Genomic DNA, 21,276 nt, shown 5'->3' on the forward strand with positions numbered 1-21,276 from the left:
GTGAACACTCCCCAAGACCTCTCCCCACCTCTGGTGTCTGTCTGAGACCTGTTCCCATTCTAGTTCAATAACCTTGAATCTGAGGTGGTTTTGCATCCTGTCTTTTGGACTTGTTATGACATTGACTTAGCCACATAGTATTTAAGGTTTCGACTCAGACCCACTCTCCTAGTTTTTTCCACATCTTGGAAAGGATTTGCTGCTCGAGAAGTAAATCTCAGGATGCACCTGCTCAACTAACATCACACGAGTTTGAGAGCTTGGACATCAGAAACTCAGTGCTTTACGGGGGTCTTAGAACTGCTTCTCAGGGCTCAGGGAAGAAGGAAGCCAGGCAATGACTTGGAGATGTCACCCTGGAGCAAAGAAAGGAGTCTGTCAACTGATGTAAAGAGCCCTGCCTTCAGATTTATACAGTCTGTAGCTGTCCCTTTGTCTTTACAGTCACCTTTCTCAGACTGAATATTGTCCCTGTGACTCCCTTTTCCCTTTTACACTGTTGCAGATGTTCATTAAACCCAATTTCTACTTTATCAAAATGTTTGGGATGGGGGAGAGGGCACATCAAAGTGTATTTTTACTTTGGCTTCTATGTTCTTCTAAGGGGTGGCCAGAGGAAAGGAACAGAAACTCACCATGGGCTAGGTATTGTGCTGGGGTCCACACTATCCTGTTTCGTCTTTACAACAGTCCTAGGAGTAAGTATTAGTGTCTCCACTGTACTCAGGAGAAATGAGAGGCCCCTTCAGCTAGTGACTGCTGGACCTGGGGTGCAAACCCAATCTTGCAGAGGTTTCTTTTTCAAAAGATATTCCAAGTTGGTCTCTATGATTTAAACATAATGAACATGGTTATCTTATAGTCTGTCTGACAATTCTAATAACTGAGATCATTCTGGGTTTGTTTCTTATTGTCTGTTGATTCTGGTGATTTTTTTTATGTCATTATTTTCCAGCAGTCTGTATGGTCATACATGTGCTGATGATTTTACTTTAAAATGTTTGTAATAATAATTTGAGGTTTAGAATATAGGTATCTTCCTTTAGAAAGAATTTGAATGTGTATCTTCCCAGTATCTGGGTACTGTTAGTCTGGGGTCACCTCAATCCAAGATCCAGACTTAACATTTTCTGAACCACCATGTGACTTAAGACTTTACAGTGACTGGTTTGCTTCTGGCTCACACTTACACTCAGGGTTTAGTCTTTTGGGATCTTAGTTTTCTGAGTGTGGGGTCTCATAGTAGATTTCTTTGACACTTATTCTCACCCCAGAAAATAGAAAAAGTTTCTGATTTCCTAAGACTGGAAAATTCCATCAGGCAAAAGTAGCTGCCATGCCCACGAATCTCAGTTCCCACTTCCTGCTTTGGCCTGTTAATTCCCTATGAAATTAACAGCTTTCCATTGTTTTGAAAATATGTTTAAAAAATTTTAGTCAGCATGTTTACTTATTTTCATTACTTGATTGAATAGTGTAATCTGCCATTACCTGAACACAGAAATCTAGGGGCTTATAATTTCCATTTTTTAACATCTTTATTGGAGTATAATTGCTTGGCAAGGTTGTGTTAGTTTCTGCTGTATAACAAAGTGAATCAGCTATATGTATATATATATATATATCTCCCCATATCCCCTCCCTCTTGTGTCTCCCTCCCACCCTCCTTATCCCACCCCTCTAGGTGATCACAAAGCACCGAGCTGATCTCCCTGTGCTATGCAGCTGCTTCCCACTAGCTATCTATTTTACATTTGGTAGTGTATATATGTCCATGCCACTCTCTCACCTCGTCCAGCTTACCTTTCCCCCTCCCCATGTCCTCAAGTCCATTCTCTACGTCTGCCTCTTTATTTCTGTCCTGCCCCTAGGTTCATCAGAACCATTTTTTTTCTTTTAGATTCCATATATATATGTTGGCATATGGTATTTGTTTTTCTCTTTCTGACTTACTTCACTCTGTATCACAGATTCTAGGTCCATCCACCTCACCACAAAAAACTCAATTTCGTTTCTTTTTATGGCTGAGTAATATTCTATTGTATATATGTGCCACATCTTCTTTATCCATTCATCTGTCGATGGACACTTAGGTTGCTTCAGTGTCCTGGCTATTGTAAATAGTGCTGCAATGAACATTGTGGTACATGACTCTTTTTGAATTATGGTTTTCTTTGGGTATATGTCCAGTAGTGGGATTGCTGGGTCATATGGTAGTTCTACTTATAATTTTTTAAGGAACCTACATACTGTTCTCCATAGTGGCTGTATCAATTTACATTCCCACCAACAGTGCAGGAGGTTACCCTATTCTCCACACCCTCTCCAGCATTTATTGTTTGTAGATTTTTTGATGATGGCCATTTTGACCAGTGTGAGGTGATACCTCATTGTAGTTTTGATTTGCATTTCTCTAATGATTAGTGATGCTGAGCATCCTTTCATGTGTCTGTTGGCAATCTGTATATCTTCTTTGGAGAAATGTCTACTTAGGTCCTCTGCCCACTATTGGATTGGTTGTTTGTTTTTTTGATATTGAGCTGCATGAGCTGCTTGTATATTTTGGAGATTAATCGTTTGTCAGTTGCTTCATTTGCAAATATTTTCTCCCATTACGAGGGTTGTCTTTTCATCTTGTTTATGGTTTCCTTTGCTGGGCAAAAGCTTTTAAGTTTCATTAGGTCCCATTTGTTTATTTTTATTTCCATTTCTCTAGGAGGTGGGTCAAAAAGGATCTTGCTGTGATTTATGTCACAGAGTCTTCTGCCTATGTTTTCCTCTAAGAGTTTTATACTGTCCGGTGTTACATTTAGGTCTTTAATCCATTTTGAGTTTATTTTTGTATATGGTGTTAGGGAGTGTTTTAATTTCATTCTTTTACATGTAGCTGTCCAGTTTTCCCAGCACCACTTATTGAAGAGTCTGTCTTTTCTTCATTGTATATTCTTGCCTCCTTTAACAAAGATAAGGTGACGATATGTGTGTGGGTTTATCTCTGGGCTTTCTATCCTATTCCATTGATCTATATTTCTGTTTTTGTGCCAGCACCATACTGTCTTGATTACTGTAGCTTTGTAGTAAAGTCTGAAGTCAGGGTGCCTGATTCCTCCAGCTCTGTTTTTCTTTCTCAAGATTGCTTTAGCTATTTGGGGTCTTTTGTGTTTCCACAAATTGTGAAATGTTTTGTTCTAGTTTTGTGAAAACTGCCATTGGTAGTTTGATAGGGATTGCATTGAATCTGTAGATTTCTTCGGGTAGTATAGTCATTTTCACAATGTTGATTCTTCCAATCCAAGAATGTTGTATACCTCTTCATCTGTTTTTATCATCTTTAATTTCTTTCATCAGTGTCTTATAGTTTTCTGCAAACAGGTCTTTTTTCTCCTTAGGTAGGTTTATTCCTAGATATTTTATTCTTTTTTGTTTCAATGGTAAATGGGATTGTTTCCTTAATTTCTCTTTCGGATTTTTCATCATTAGTGTATAGGACTGCAAGAGATTTCTGTGCATTAGTTTTGTGTCCTGCTACTCTGCTAATTTCATTGATTAGCTCTAGTAGTTTTCTGGTAGCATCCTTAGGATTCTCTATGTATAGTATCACGTCATCTGCAAACAGTGACAGCTTTACTTCTTCTTTTCCAATTTGGATTCATTTTATTTCTTTTTCTTCTCTGATTGCTGTGGCTAAAACTTCCAAAACAATGTTGAATAATAGTGGTGAGAGTGTAAAACCTTGTCTTGTTCCTGATCTTAGTAGAAATGCTTTCAATTTTTCACCTTTGAGAATGATGTTGGCTGTGGGTTTGTCATATATGGCCTTTATTATGGTGAGGTAGTTTCCCTCTCTGCCCACTTTCTGGAGTGTTTTTAGCATAAATGGGTGTTGAATTTTGTTGAAAGGTTTTACTGCATCTATTGAGATGATCATATGGTTTTTCTCCTTCAATTTGTTAATATGCTGTATTATATTGAATTGCATGTATTGAAGAATCCTTGCATTCCTGGGGTAAACCACTAGATCATGGTGTGTGATCGTTTTAATGTGCTGTTGGATTCTGTTTGCTCATATTTTGTTCAGGATTTTTGCATGTATGTTCATCAGTGATATTGGATTGTAACTTTTTTTTTGCGGTATCTTTGTCTGGTTTTGGTATCAGGGTGATGGTAGCCTTGTAGAATGAGTTTGGGAGTGTTCCTCTGTCTAGTATATTTTGGAAGAGTTTGAGAAGGATAGGTGTTAGCTCTTCTCTAAATGTTTGACAGAATTCACCTGTGAAGCCATCTGGTCCTGGGCTTTTGTTTGTTGGAAGATTTTTTTGTTGTTGTTGTTATGCGGGCATCTCACTGTTGTGGCCTCTCCCGTTGCCGAGCACAGGCTCCGGACGCGCAGGCTCAGCAGCCATGGCTCATGGGCCCAGCCACTCCACAGCATGTGGGATCCTCCTGGACCGGGGCATGAACCCGTGTCCCCTGCATCGGCAGGCGGACTCTCCACCACTGCGCCCCCAGGAAAGCCCTGTTGAAAGATTTTTAATCACAGTTTCATTTTCAGTGATTGGTCTGTTAATATTTTCTATTTCTTCCTGGTTCAGTTTCAGAAGGTTGTGCTTTTCTACGAATTTGTCCATTTCTTCCAGGTTGTCCATTTTATTGGCATATAATTGCTTGTAGTAGTCTCTCATGATCCTTTGTGTTTCTGCAGTGTCAGTTGTTACTTCTTTTTCATTTCTAATTCTGTTGATTTGAGTCTTCTCCCTTTTTTTCTTGATGAGTCTGGCTAATGGTTTATCAAGTTTGTTTATCTTCTTAAAGAACCAGCTTGTAGTTTTATTGATCTTTGTTTTTGTTTCCTTCATTTGTTTTTCATTTATTTCTGATCTGATTTTTATGACTTCTTTCCTTCTGCTAACTTTGGGATTTTTTTGTTCTTCTTTCTCTGATTGCTTAAGATGTAAGGTTATGTTGTTTATTTGAGATTTGCTTGTTTTTTGAGGTAGGATTGTATTGCTATAAACTTCCCTCTTAGAACTGCCTTTGCTGCATCCTATAGGTTTTGGGTCATTGTGTTTTCATTCTCATTTGTTTCTAGGTATTTTTTGATTTCCTCTTTGATTTCTTCAGTGATCTCTTAGTTATTTAGTAGTGTATTGTTTAGTCCCCATATGTTTGTATTTTTTACAGTTGTTTTCCTGTATTTGATATCTCCTCTCATATTGTTGTGGTCAGAAAAAATACTTGATACAATTTCAATTTTCTTAAATTTACCAAGGTTTGATTTGTGACCCGGGATATGATCTATCCTGGAGAATATTCCATGAGCACTTGAGAAGAATGTGTATTCTGTTGTTTTTGGATGGAATGTCCTATAAATATCAATTAAGTCCATCTTGTTTAATGTGTCATTTAAATCTTCTTATAATTTTATTAAAATAATAAAATTATTTTAATTTTGGATGATCTGTCCATTAGTGAAAATGGGGTGTTAAAATCCCCTACTATTATTGTGTTACTGTCGATTTCCCCTTTCATGGCTGTTAGCATTTGCCTTATGTATTGAGGTGCTCCTATGTTGGGTGCATAAATATTTACAATTGTTATATCTTCTTCTTGGATTGATCCTTTGATCATTATGTAGTGTCCTTCTTTGTCTCTTGTAATAGTGTTTATTTTAAAGTCTATTTTGTCTGATATGAGAATTGCTACTCCAGCTTTCTTTTGATTTCCATTTGCATGGACTATCTTTTTCCATCCCCTCACTTTCAGTCTGTATGTGTCCCTAGGTCTGAATTGGGTCTCCTGTAGACAGCATATGTACAGGTCTTTTTTTTGTAACCATTTGGCCAGTCTATGTCTTTTGGTTGGAGCATTTAATGCATTTACATTTAAGGTAGCTATCTATATGTATTTTCCTATTACCATTTCTTAATTGTTTTGGGTTTGTTATTGTAGGTCTTTTCCTCCTCTTGTGTTTCCTGCCTAGAGAAATTTCGTTAGCATTTATTGTAAAGCTGGTTTGGTGGTGCTTAATTCTCTTAAGTTTTGCTTGTCTGTAAAGGTTTTAGTTTCTCTGCCAAATCTGAATGAGATCCTTGGTGGGTAGAGTAATCTTGGTGGTAGGTTTTTCCCTTTTATCACTTTAAATATGTCCTGCCACTCCTTTCTGGCTTGCAGAGTTTCTGCTGAAAGATTAGCTGTTAACCTTATGCTGATTCCGTTGTATGTTGTTTGTTGCTTTTCCCTTGCTGCTTTTAATATTTATTCTTTGTATTCAATTTTTGAAAGTTTGATTAATATATATTTTGGCATGTTTCTCCTTGGATTTATCCTTTATGGGACTCTCTGCACTTCCTGAACTTGATTGACTATTTCCTTTCCCATGTTAGGGAAGCTTTTGACTATAACCTCTTCAAATATTTTCTCAGACCCTTTCTTTTTCTCCTCCTCTTCTGGGACCCTTATAATTTGAATGTTGGTGTGTTTAATGTTGTCCCAGAGGTCTCTGAGACTGTCCTCAATTCTTTTCATTATTTTTTCTTTATTCTGCTCTGTGGTAGTTATTTCCACTATTTTATCTTCCAGGTCACTTATCCATTCTGCTACCTCAGATATTCTACTATTGAGTCCTTCTAGAGAATTTTTAATTTCAGTAATTGTGTTCTTCATCATTGTTTGTTTGCTCTTTAGTTCTTCTAGGTCCTTGTTAACCGTTTCTTTATTTTCTGCATTGTGTTTCTGAGATTTTGAATCATCTTTATTATCATTACTCTGAATTCTTTTTCAGGTAGACTGCCTATTTCCTCTTCATTTGTTTGATGTGGTGGGTTTTTACCTTGTTCCTTCATCTGCTACATATTTCTTTGTCTTCTCATTTTGTTGAACTTATTGTATTTGGGGTCTCATTTTTCCAGGCTGCATATTCGTAGTTTCCATTTTTTTTTTTTGTCTGCCCCCTGTGGGTGAAGTTGGTTCACTGGCTTGTGTAGCCTTCCTGGTGGAGAGGACTGGTGCCTGTGTTCTGGTGGTTGGGGCCTGGATCTTGTCTTTCTGGTGGGCAGGGTCATGTCCAGTGGTGTGTTTTGGGGGTGTCTGTGAACTTAGTATGATTTTAGGCAGTCTCTCTGCTAATGGGTGGGATTGTGTTCCTGTCTTGCTAGTTGTTCGGCATGGGGCGTCCAGCACTGGATCTTCTTGTTGGTTGGGTGGATCTGGGTCTTACCGTTGAGAAGGAGATCTCTGGCAGAGCTCTTGCTGATTGATATTACTTGGGGCCAGGAGGTCTCTGGTGGTACAAAGTCTGGAACTTGGCTCTCCCACCTCAGAGGCTCAGGCCTGATACCAGGCCAGAGCACCAAGACCTTGTCAGCCACACAGCTCTTATGCTGTAACCTCAGAGCCAGAACAGTACCCAGCACATAGGAGACAGTTAATGAGCATTTGTTCAATGAATAAGTGAACTGTCTTGGTAAATATCTGCAGTGACCTGAACTTGAAGGCCTGACTATTGCCTTTCTCTGGATGAGAAGTTTAGATTTATTCTCTTGGGCACTAAACAGTTGAACCTAAAATGGTCTGATGAAAACATGTTTCTACTCAACCAAGAAAAGCCTTTAAAAGGAGCAGCACAGAGATGTCTCAGGAGGAAAGTAGTCTCGCAGTCAGGTCACTCCCAGGCCCTGCCTGGTGTCCAAGTCACCCCCAGGGTCATGACTTAAGGGCCTATAATTTTTCTTCTTATCCATTCTTGGTGCTTTATCTCTCTCTCTCTCTCTCACTCTCTCTTTTTTTTTTTTTTTGTGAGGTGCTGCCTTTTACACTGTCCTGGACCTTTCCACTGTTTCATGTCCTGGCAGCTTGGGTCTGTGGATTAGTGGTATGTTTTATAGCTTCATAGGTATGTCACATTCATGGATGTCTTATATACGTTCTAGGCAATCTTGAAAACACAGATTATCTATGTTTATAAACTGTGTGGAAATAAATCCCACTGATGCTGAGTGCCCGATTTCTAGCCCTTTCTAACATGATAGACAGAGGCATAATCACGATACCTCGTTAAGTCAGTAAATTGAGAGGAATTTGCTCAATACCATGAAATAAGGTGTTTCTGAAGTGTGTGTGTTCATATGTGTGTGTGTAGTAAAGAGTTTGGTTTTGCCCAAAGCATGGATTGGCCTTTGCCCTTTTCTTCTGGGAGAAAAAAATCTATTACAACCTGATGAATGTCCTTGTTTAGGGTGAGTGCTAGTCACATTAGGAAGACCAATCATGTGACTGAGTGAGGGACTCTGGGTCACATGGTGTCACTTGACCTGGGGATTGAGACATCCACATGGGCAATCAATCAGTCATGCCAATGTAACAAAGTCCCTATAAAAACTGGACACCGAAGCTCAGGTGACCTTCTCTGCTTGGCAATACTCTGTGTGTGTTGTCACATGTCAACACCAGGAGGACAACTTGTCCTGACTCCTGGGGAAAAAGACAATGTAAACTTTATGTTTGAAGATATCGATTTCTGACCTATGTGTCTTTTCCTTTGGCTTATATTATTATGTATCCTTTGCTGTAATACACCATAACTGTGACTATAAGAGGTTTCTGTGAGTTCTTCTAGCAAATTATTGAAACTGAGCATGGTTTTGGGAACCCCTTGAACTTGAAGTTGGTGTCAGCAGTGAGAACAGTCTGGTGAAGGACTCTTTCCTCAACCTTTTCAGTTTGGCCATCACAGGGCAGTAAGTGTATGTGTACATGCATAAGTATGTGTGTGTGTATGTGTGTGTGTATAGTACAACACTGGCATAGATTTCTTATAATGAGAACAGCTGAAGGCTATAATATATTAACAAGTCTTAGATATTTTTCTCCTTGTATCTTTAAATTCAACCTGCTGACTGTGAGATCTTTCCTACTGGCCTTTTATTCCAAAACCAAACTCTGACCCCGGTATGGGTATCGTATTCATCCCCGTGTACTTTGTACCCACCGACAGTTCCTGTCAGTCTGGGTTTACTTTGCCTGCAACTCTGCTTAAAGAAAGAGAGTGAATTCACAGAAATGTTTTTTCCCTACTAAGATTTGGGACCCCATAAATCATGGTGACAAGAAATGTGATGATGGTCTCTTTCTGTTCTTGAGGAGGTAGGAACAGGAGAAGCATGCAGGTTCCGATACGGTTTTGTAATTTTTACCAGTGGTAGCACCATCAGAAGGATTCCAGCAGGCTAGCTCTTCAGCCCTAACCAGGTAATTCTCTACTTGAGTGTTCCTGCAATGAAAATGCAGAGACATCCACCAGTGTCACTCAGGCCGTTTAGTACCTGCTGCGGAACTCCTGGCAGTTAACAGTGAAATTGTCAAGATTTCCTTTTTGCTCCCTTCCAAGCAGGCAGGGCATTGTTTTTATCTCCTGGTTTAGCACATGAATCAATCTTTTTGTACATGATTGGTGGCACTGTGCATGTTTTCAGAAACTGTCTGGCTTTATACCTGGCAGACTGCCTTGTTGAGAAGTAGTTCTGCAAATGAGAAAGAAGATATGCAGATTTTCACATGTCCCCACATTGAATTATAAGGCAGTCAAAAAAGATTGCCATTTTATGGCCTGGTATTTGGTTTTAGTCATTTTCATTCTTAGATATATTCCTTCCAGAAATTAAATTTAAAAAGATTATTTAAAAATATTTGTATTTTGCAGATTGTGGTTGACAAGAGAGGGGAGGAGACATGTGACAAGGTGGTCAAGTGGGAGGAGAAGGCATACCTAGTAAGTGGTTTAACTCTTGTAAAGCTTGATGTGCTTGAATGGTATATATTTCATTTTCCAATAATACTTTATTTAAAAAGAGTCAATCCAGTTTGGTTTAATTCCTGCCTTGAGGCCATTCACAGGGCATTCTCTAAGTAAAGCACTTTGTATGCCTCCATGCACGAAGGTAGAGGGGTTATGCATCAATTAACCTGTCAGAAAACCTTTGTCAATGGACTCTCCATAGTAAAAAAAAATAATAATAATTCCATTTTTCTATAGACTATCCATACTAATAAAAAACATTCCATTTGTCTACAGAATATCCATAGTTAAAAAAAATTCTAAGATTTGGCAATCAACACATGTGTAATAGTATATGGGTATAGTAATTTTGAGAGACCTGAAAAATACAGATTTATAACAGAAAAAATTAAAAAGTGGATCTTGGTTTGCTGAAGCTAGAAGAGTCATTTACGTTGAAAGAAAGCCCCAGTAAAATTAAAATTTGATTTATTATATAAATGTTCATTTTCACCTAACTTATTTAGGATTATGTCTACCTTATAAAGAAAACTTGCCTTTGAATTTAATTTCTGCACCATGAAACAGAGTTAAGTACATCCCATAGATAAGGTTTACTTGCTATGGTTTTAAAAAAAGAAAATGCTCAATGCAAAGATTCACACAACCTAAAGGTTTTGCCAAACTTAAAATGCTAATTAAAAAAGGAGCTCAATTCCCTGACTAAAAGAAAGAAATCAGTGTAAAACTACTTAAAGAATTCTCCACACTTTGGCGTCTTAATATGGAGTCCACGGATGGTGTCTGGGGCATCCACAGATGAAATTATATAGAATATTGTGTTTGTACATATGTGCATTTGGAGGGGAGGTGGTCTAGTGTTTGTCTCTTAGGGCTTAAGCACTACTCTGAGTTTAGATGTGGGGCAGAGAAGATGCTGTGGCATTTCTGTGCCTACTCAGTCTAGGTTAAAGGCACAGCCAGAACCCTGTGCTGATCCTTTTCATTTTGGAGATTCTATTTCCAGAATTATAAGATATACCTCAGTTTGGTCACAAGGTAAGTACTGGGTCTTCCTCAGCTGTGCTGCTATCACTTTTTTCTAATTTACCAATGGGCTTTCTAGATTATCTTGAAGTTGTATTTCGAATCTGGGTAGTATTTTTACTGAATACATTTCTAAGGTATTAGGGAGAAACTCTGTGTGTGTGTGTTTCTTCGTGTCTGAAGAATAGTAGGTGTTGAAAAGATGTGTACTGAGTAAAAGACAATGAATAAAATGAATGTCAAAATGAATGAATAACCAAATATTTAGAATTATGTAATTTAACTTCTTTTCTTAGTGTCATTATTTATTCATTTATTTACAATTTTAATAAAAATTAATTGGGGCCTATTATATTCTTGGACCTTGGTTGAAATTCAGAGATTAAAGAGCTCCTCAATCTAAAGAAGGTGGGGGGGGACAACAAATAAAAAGGCATGTAAATTAACTTCTTGAATGAAGCCCTTGCTTGGTTAAAACAGGAAATTTAAAAAGGGGATTGAGGGGCTTCCCTGGTGGCGCAATGGTTGAGAGTCCGCCTGCCGATGCAGGGGACGCGGGTTCATGCCCCGGTCCGGGAAGATCCCACATGCCGTGGAGCGGCTAGGCCAGTGAGCCATGGCCGCTGAGCCTGCGCGTCCGGAGCCTGTGCTCCGCAACGGGAGAGGCCACAACAGTGAGAGGCCCGCATACCGCAAAATAAAATAAAATAAAAAGGGGATTGAGACAAGGCTTTTTCTGTTCCCACTGTGATCCTCTGCAGGAGAAAGACACCCATCCACACTGGTCATCAATGATTTTGTGTTCTCATAAAACCTTTGGGGAAATGGTAATTTTTTGTTTTTGTAATTTTAGCTATCCAACTTGATAAAGTCAGTCTTCAAATATATTGTGCTTGGTCTTTTTTGGATAACTTGAGTGGGCGCATGGGTACAGCAGCCAGTTTGGTCTCTTCCACGTTGATTTTGAAGATCCAGCAAGACCCCGAGTGCCTCACATGTCAGCCAAGGAGTATGCTAAGATTATCTGAAACAATGGCCTGGAGCGACCTCTATAGGAAGGGTGGCTGGGCAATTTCACCTGGAGAAGGGACCTCTGCTCTCGGAAAGGAAATCTGCTTTGGTAGATCCTTCAGACATCCTCAAGTTAACTTTGTAATAAATAGGTCCTACCAGCTGATCCGTGGTCATGAAGTCTGAATATATAATGTCTGGGGATGTATTTAATGATGACTTTTACTCTATTTGTATTTGATCAATGAAGCTTTTTAAAAAAATAGAATAGAAAACCACTGCAATTGATTTTTATATTAAGAAATCGGATGGACTTGGAAACTTCGATTTAAATCCTTAGAATTTTTCTAGAAAAAATAATGCAAAATTTATAAACACAGTGTGCTCATGATTTGCAACTCTAACAGCAGAACACTTATTACAAAAATACTTGTTTATGAGCCTATTTTTTTCTATTTACATAAGCTATTCTTTGCTTTTGTAGGTCCATTGGCATGTGTTCCATAACTTTCTATTACTTAATCTAGTATAAAAATCAAAATTAAAAGTTAGTCCCACCGTATCGTTATGAATTGTGTTCACCAAAGGGATTAACTGATAACCTAGTTAATAAAATGGATTGGTTGATATATTTGGCACATAGTTTACCTATGCATGAACGAGTACATCTTTCTCTTGCCTGATAAACTTTTGGAAAATAAGAAAGTAATAAAACAAACCAGAATGTGAATGGCAAAAAAGAGTATTTGAGCACTGATGTTTAACAGAAATTGGATTCCTACTCTATAACCACACCAGATTAAAAGCAAAAGAATGAGCAGGGCATGGTGTCTACTTTTGGATATTTTTTAAAATTAAGGATCCGGGGCTTCCCTGGTGGCGCAGTGGTTAAGAATCTGCCTGCCAATGCAGGGAACATGGGTTCAAGCCCTGGTCCAGGAAGATCCCACAGGCCGCGGAGCAACTAAGCCCATGCCCCACAACTACTGAGACTGCGTTCTAGAGCCCACAAGCCACAACTACTGAAGCCCGTGTGCCACAACTACTGAAGCCCACGTGCCTAGAGCCTGTGCTCCACAGTAAGAGAAGCCACCGCAATGAGAAGCCCGCGCACTGCAGCAAAGAGTAGCCCCTGCTCTCAGCAACTAGAGAAAACCTGCGTGCAGCAGCGAAGACCCAATGCAGCCAAAAATTAAATAAAAGAATAAATAAATAAATTTATATAAAAAAAATTAAGGATCCGTCAGAACATTAATGACAGCCAATAAATAAATACATGAGTTAATTGACTTACATTAGTGTAAGCAAAGGAGGGGAGGATTTCTTACCTCGGTGGTTGAAATGCCTGAGGTGTATGTGAGGTTGCTTGGCCTTGGACATTTTACTCAGCTTCCTCAGTGGGGGTCAGTAAGATATAGGGCTCACTCTGGACTTCCTGTCTTCACTCCATCACATCTTCCACATATGTGGACTTTGTGCCCTCACATACATATTTAAGTAATATTTACTAAACTTTCATGTGTGTATCCGGCTTGAAGAGAAGAGGTAAGTATTATCACCCCATTTTTCAGACTGAGAAACTGAGGCTGCACTGATGTGCATCTTCCTCAAGTCACATCAATGCTTGTTTACTGGACCTGGCACCTCCTTGGCATCAGCTCTGTTATGGCCAGCACAGTGTAGATTGTGGTGTCATCGAAGTCTTCTCTGCATTTTTTAAAAAGTAAAAAAGAAACAAGTGTGTGGAGTTACTTTATGCAGGAAGACATAGGGAAGGTGGTTTTCTATATTCTCCTTCTGCTTGCCTGAGGAAATGGAACATACTTTGCCATTCTCTTAAGGCTTTGGCCCCGAGCGGATGCTCTGCCATTTTTAAAAAACACTGTGGTCAGTTTCTGGATTGTTTTCATGTTCATAATCAGGGAATTATTTACAGCAAAGTACATTCTCTCAGTAACTTTGGACAGGGTGAGAAAGAAACTGTCATAGTAGTTCAATAAACATGGATGCACTGGGGAAAATTATATTAAAATTAAAATGGTATACATAGGAATTTCTATTACATCTTTGCCACTCGTCTGTTATTTTCGTTGTTTAATGAAACATTATCTCACAATTTGTGTTCATTTTAAAAGCACATTTCCAAATCTTTTTTCATTCTTCTCCTATCCAGCCTTTTTCATTTTTACCATGCATCTTATTTACAGTTTATGTGCCCTCCTTATATTATCTTGCAAAACAACTGAGTTTTCCTTTTAATTAGGATGTTGCTTTGAATACTACTTATCCTGCAGCGCATATTTACAAGTTTTACAACAATACAAATGAGCATTGTATTTTTGTTACCAAAACTAGAAAATTAATATTCTTGCTGTAAATAAAACGATCTGTCACATCTGGTCTACCAAGTGAAACAAACAATCTAGCATCAGTGGCTTGGCTGCCTCACAGTGCTGTGGCCTCCGCAGATCTCTGCTGCATTTGAAAGGCCAGCTCTTTGTCCCAAGAGATGGATCAAACCAAAGGTGCTTCTCTAATTAGCCCTGTAAATTAAAATTGCCGTAGGTGGGGGACCTTCAAGATGGCAGAGGAGTAAGACGTGGAGATCACCTTCCTCCCCACAAATACATCAGAAATACATCTACATGTGGAACAACTCCTACAGAACACCTACTGAACGCTGGCAGAAGACCTCAGACTTCCCAAAAGGCAAGAAAATACCCACATACCTGAGTAGCGGAAAAGAAAAAAGGAAAAACAGAGACAAAAGAATAGGGACAGAATCTGCACCTCTGGGAGGGAGCTGTGAAGAAGGAAAAGTTTCCACACACTAGGAAGACCTTTCACTGGCAGAGACGGGGGTGTGTGGGGGGGAAGCTTCGGAGCCATGGAAGAGAGCACAACAATAGGGGTGCAGAGGGCAAAGCGGAGAGATTCCTGCACAGAGCATTGGTGCCAACTAGCACTCACCAGCCTGAGAGGCTTGTCTGCTCACCCACCGGGACAGATGGGGGCTGAGAGCTGAGACTCAGGCTTCGGAGTACGAATCCCAGGGAGAGGACAGGGGTTGGCTGCATGAACACAGCCTGAAGGGAGCTAGTGCACCACAGCTAGCCTGGAGGGAGTCCAGGAAAATGTCTGGACCTGCCTGAGAGGCAAGAGACTGTTGTTTCAAGGCACACAAGGAGAGGGGATTCCTTCCCTGTCTGCCCACAGAAGGCAGAGCACCGCCTAAATGAGCTCCAGAGACGGGCATGAGCCACAGCTATCAGCTTGGATGCCAGAGACAGTCATGAAACGTTAACGCAGCTACTGCAGCCACCAAGAATCCTGTGTGCAAGGATAGGTCACTATCCACACCCCACCACCACCCGCCACCAAATGGAGCCGATGTAGCCCGCCACTGCCAGGGTCCTGTGATCCAGGGACTACTTCCCTCGGAGAACACACGGCGTGCCTCAGGCTGTTGCAATGTTATGTTGGTCTCTGCTGCCGCAGGCTCGCCCCGCATTCCAGTTAGGACTACCGTACCCCTCCCTCCCCTGGGCATGAGTGAGCAAGAGCCCCCTAATCAGCTGCTGCTTTAACCTCCTATTTTCTGGGTGGGGAACAGATGCCTAAGGGTGACTTACATGCAGAGGTAGGGCCAAAACCAAAGCCAAACCCCAGGAGCTCTAAGAACAAAGAAGAGAAAGGGAAATTTCTCCCAGCAGCCTCAGGAGCAGTGGATTAAATTCCCACAATCAACTTGATGTTCCCTGCATCCGCGGAATACCTGAACAGACAACAAATCATCCCAAAATTGAGGCGGTGGACTATAGGAGCAACTGTAGAATAGGGTTTGCTGTCTGTGAATGATTTGTTTCTGATTTTATGTTTATCTTAGTATAGCTTTTAGTGCTTCTTATCACTGGTGGATTTGTTTATTGGTTTGGTTGCTCTCTTTTATTATTTATTATTATTAATTAAAAATTGTTTTATTTAAATAAATTTTTATTTATTATTTTCCAGTCTTTTTTTCTCACTCTTCTTCCGAGCCATGTGGCTGACAGGGTTTTGGTGCTCTGGCCTGGTGTCAGGCCTGAGCTTCTGAGGTGGGAGGGCTGAGTTCAGGACATTGGACCACCAGAGACCTCACAGCACAAAGTAATATCAATTGGCGGAGCTCTGCCAGAGATCTCCATCTCAATGCTAAGACCCAGATCCACCCAACCAACAGCAAGCTCCAGTGCTGGATGCCCCATGCCAAACAACTAGCAAGACAGGGACATGACCCCACCCATTAGCAGAGAGGCTGCCTAAAATCATACTAAGTTCACAGACACCCCCAAAACACAAAACTGGACACAGTCCTGCCCACCCCAAAGACAAGATCCAGCACCTACCCACCAGAACACAGGCACTAGTCCCCTCCACCAGCAAGGCTACACAAGTCACTGAATCAACCTTATCCACTGGGGGCAGACACCAAAAACAACGGGAACTATGAACGGCTAGCATGTAAAAAGGAGATCCCAAACACAGTACGTTTAACAAAATGAGAAGACAGAGAAATATGCAGCAGATGAAGGAGCAAGGTAAAAACCCACCAGAACAAACAAATGAAGAGGAAATAGGCAGTCTACCTGAAAAAGAATTCAGAGTAATGATAGTAAAGATGATCCAAAATCTCAGAAATACAATGGAGAAAATACAAGAAATGTTTAACAAGGACCTAAAAGAACTAAAGAGCAAACAAACAATGATGAAGAACACAATAAATGAAATTTAAAATTCTTTAGAAGGACTCAATAGCAGAATAACTGTGGCAGAAGACTGGAAAAGTGACCTGGAAGATAAAATAGTGGAAATAACTACCACAGAGCAGAATAAAGAAAAAAGAATGAAAAGAATTGAGGACAGTCTCAGAAACCTCTGGAACAACATTAAACACACCAACATTCAAATTATAGGGGTCCCAGAAGAAGAGAAAAAGAAAGGGTCTGAGAAAATATTTGAAGAGATTATAGTCAAAAGCTTCCCTAACATGGGAAAGGAAATAATCAAGTCCAGGAAGTTCAGAGAGTCCCATAAAGGATAAATCCAAGGAGAAACACACCAAGACACATATTAATCAAACTATCAAAAATTGAATACAAAGAATAAATATTAAAAGCAGCAAGGGAAAAGCAACAAATAACATAGAAGGGAATCCCCATAAGGTTAACAGCTGATCTTTCAGCAGAAACTCTGCAAGCCAGAAAGGAGTGGCAGGACATATTTAAAGTGATGAAAGGGAAAAAACTACAACCAAGATTACTCTACCCAGCAAGGAGCTAATTCAGATTTGATGGAGAAATTAAAATATTTACAGACAAGTAAAAGTTAAGAGAATTAAGCACCAGCAAACCAGCTTTACAACAAATGCTAAAGAAACTTCTCTAGACAGGAAACACAAGAGAGGGAAAAGACCTACAATAACAAACTCAAAACAATTAAGAAAATGGTAATAGGAACATACATATTGATAATTACCTTAAGTAACTACCTTAAGTAAATGGATTAAATGCTCCAACCAAAAGACATAGACTGCCTGAATGGATACAAAAACAAGACCCATACATATGGTGTCTACAAGAGACCCACATCAGACCTAGGGACACATACAGACTGAAAGTGAGGGGATGGAAAAGGATATTCCATGCAAATGGAAATCAAAAGAAAGCTGGAGTAGCAATTCTCATATCAGACAAAATAGACTTTAAAATAAAGACTATTACAAAAGACAAAGAAGGACAGTACATAATGATCAAGGGATCAATCCAGGAAGAAGATATAACAATTATAAATATTTTTGCACCCAACATAGGAGCACTTCAATACATAAGGCAAACGCTAACAGCCATAAACAGGGAAAGCAACAGTAACAAAATCATATAGGGGACTTTAACAATCCACTTTCACCAGTGGACAGATCATCCAAAATGAAAACAAATAAGGAAACAGAAGCTTTAAATAACACATTAAATAAGATGGACTTATTTGATATTTATAGGACATTCCATCCAAAAACAACAGAATACATTTTCTTCTCAAGTGCTCATGGACCATTCTCCCGGATAGATTATATCTTGGGTCACAAATCAAGCCTTTGTAAATTTAAGAAGTTGAAATCATATCAAGTATCTTTTCCAACCACAACACTATGAGACTAGATATCAATTAAGGGAAAAAAACTGTAAAAAATACAAACACATGGAGGCTAAACAGTACACTACTAAATAACCAAGAGATCACTGGAGAAATCAGAGAGGAAATCAAAAAATACCCAGAAACAAATGACAATGAAAACACGATGACCCCAAACCTATGGGATACAGCAAAAGCAGTTCTAAGAGGGAAGTTTATAGAAATACAATCCAACCTTAAGAAATAAGAAAAGTCTCAAATAAACAAACTAATCTTACACCTAAAGCAACTAGAGAAAGAGGAACAACCCCCCCCCCATTAGCAAAAGGAAAGAAATCACAAAGGTCCGATCAGAAATAAGTGAAAAAGAAATGAACAAAATGATAGCAAAGATCAATAAAACTAAAAGCTGGTTCTTTGAGAAGATAAACAAAATTGATAAACCATTAGCCAAACTCATCAGGAAAAAGAGGGAGAGGACTCTAATCAATAAAATTAGAAATGATAAAGAACAAATTACAACAGACACCACAGCAATACAAAGCATCCTAAGAGACTACTACAAGCAACTCTGTGCCAATAAAATGGACAACCTGGAAGAAATGGACAAATTCTTAGAAAGCACAACCTTCCAAGACTGAACCAGGAAGAAATAGAAAATATAAACAGACCAATCACAAGCACTGAAATTGAAACTGTGATTAAAAATCTTCCAACAAACAAAAGCCCAGGACCAGATGGCTTCACAGGCGAATTCTATCAAACATTTAGAGAAGAACTAACACCTATCCTTCTTAAACTCTTCCAAAACATAGCAGACGGAGGAACACTCCCAAACTCATTCTACAAGGCCACCATCACCCTGATACCAACACCAGACAAAGATGCCACAAAGAAAGAAAACTACAGGCCAATATCACTGATGAATAGAGATGCAAAAGTCCTGAACAAGATACTAGCAAACAGAATCCAACAGCACATTAAAAGGATCACACACCATGATCAAGTGGAGTTTATCCCAGGAATGCAAGGATTCTTCAGTATATGCAAATCAATCAATGTTAACAAATTGAAGGAGAAAAACCATATGATCATCTCAATAGATGCAGAAAAAGCGTTCGACAAAATTCAACACCTACTAATGATAAACCCACTCCAAAACTAGGCATAGAGGGAACCTACCTCAACATAATAAAGGCCAAATATGACAAAACCCACAGCCAACATCATTCTCAATGGTAAAAAATTGAAAACATTTTCTCTAAGGTCAGGAACAAGACAAGGTTGCCCGCCCTCACCACTATTATTCAACATAGTTTTGGAAGTTTTAGCCACAGCAATCAGAGAAGAAAAAGAATTAAAAGGAATCAAAATTGGAAAAGCAGTAAAACTGTCACCATTTGCAGATGACATGATACTATACATACAGAATCCTAAAGATGCTACCAGAAAACTACTAGAGCTAATTAGTGAATTTGGTAGAGTAGCAGGATACAAAATTAATGCCCAGAAATCTCTTGCATTCCTATACACTAATGATGAAAAATCTGAAAGAGAAATGAAGGGAACAATCCTATTTACCATTGCAACAAAAAGAAAATACATAGGAATAAACCTACCTGAGGAGACAAAAAACCTGTATGCAGGAAACTATAAGACATCAATGAAAGAAATTAAAGATGGTACAAACAGATGGAGAGATATACCATGTTCTTGGATTGGAAAAATCAACATTGTGAAAATGACTCTATTGCCCAAAACAATCTACAGATTCAGTGTAATCCGTGTCAAACTACCAATGGCATTTTTCACAGAACTAGAGCAAAAAGTTTCACAATTCGTATGGATACACCAAAGACCCCAAATGGTGAAAACAGACTTGAGAAAGAAAAACAAAGCTGGAAGAATCAGGTGCCCTGATTTCAGACTATACTACAAACCTACAGTAATCAAGACAGTATGGTACTGACACAAAAACAGAAATATAGATCAATGGAACAGGATAGAAATCCCAGAGATAAACCCACACACATATGGTCACCTTATCTTTGATAAAGGAGGCAAGAATATACAGTGGAGAAAAGACAGCCTCTTCAATAAGTGGTGCTGGGAAAACTGGACAGCTACATGTAAAAGAGTGAAATTAGAACACTCCCTAACACCATATACAAAAATAAACTCAAAATGGATTAAAGACCTAAATGTAAGACCAGACACTATAAAACTCTTAGAGGAAAACATAGGCAGAACACTCTATGACATAAATCACAGCAAGATCCTTTTTGACCTACCTCCTAGAGAAATGGAAATAAAAACAAAAATAAATAAATGGGACTTAATGAAACTTAAAAGCTTTTGCCTAGCAAAGGAAACCATAAACAAGATTAAAAGGCAACCCTGGTAATGGGAGAAAATAGCTGCAAACGAAGTAACTGACAAACGATTAATCTCCAAAATATACAAGCAGCTCATGCAGCTCAATATCAAAAAAAACAAACAACCCAATCCAAAAATGGGCAGAAGACCTAAATAGACATTTCTCCAAAGAAGTTATACAGATTGCCAGCAAACACATGAAAGAATGCTCAGCATCAGTAATCATTAGGGAAATGCAAATCAAAAATAAAATGGGGTATCACCTCACACCAGTCAGAATGGCCCTCATCAAAAAATCTACAAACAATAAGTGCTGGAGAGGGTGTGGAGAATAGGAAACCCTCCTGCACTGTTGGTGGGAATGTAAATTGATACAGCCACTATGGAAAACAGTATGGAGGTTCCTTAAAAAACTTAAAGTAGAACTACCATATGACCCAGCAATCCCACTACTGGGCATATACCCTGAGAAAACCATAATTTAAAAAGAGTCATGTACCACAATATTCATTGCAGCACTATTTACAATAGCCAGGACATGGAAGCAACCCAAGTGTCCATCGACAGATGAATGGATAAAGAAGATGTGGCACATATATACAATGGATTACTCAGGCATAAAAACAAATGAAATGGAGTTATTTGTAGTGGGGTGGATGGACCTGTAGTCTGTCATACAGAGTGAAGTAAGTCAGAAAGAGAAAAACAAATACTATATGCTAACAAATATGGAATCTAAAGAAAAAAAGAAATTGTTCTGATGAACCTATGGGCAAGACAGTAATAAAGACGCAGATGTAGAGAATGGATTTGAGGGCACAGGGAGTGGGAAGGGTAAGCTGGACGTGGTGAGAGAGTGGCATGGACATATATACACTACCAAATGTGAAATAGATAGCTAG

The 21,276-nt window shown here is 39.1% G+C and overlaps 1 pseudogene across 1 annotated transcript in view; it reads left to right on the forward strand.

Moving 5' to 3' along the window:
- The window catches only part of LOC309960675 (cytosolic beta-glucosidase-like), a 148,547-nt pseudogene extending 136,317 nt beyond the window's left edge, over positions 1 to 12,230 (forward strand). Inside the window, exon 5 of the transcript XR_014327190.1 lies at positions 11,673 to 12,230. The product of XR_014327190.1 is annotated as a cytosolic beta-glucosidase-like (transcript). The remainder of the gene's footprint in view (positions 1 to 11,672) is intronic.
- Positions 12,231 to 21,276: the final 9,046 nt, after the last annotated feature.

This window comes from Leucopleurus acutus (assembly GCF_964270905.1).
Source record: "Leucopleurus acutus genome assembly, chromosome: 4".
Lineage (NCBI taxonomy): Eukaryota > Metazoa > Chordata > Mammalia > Artiodactyla > Delphinidae > Leucopleurus > Leucopleurus acutus.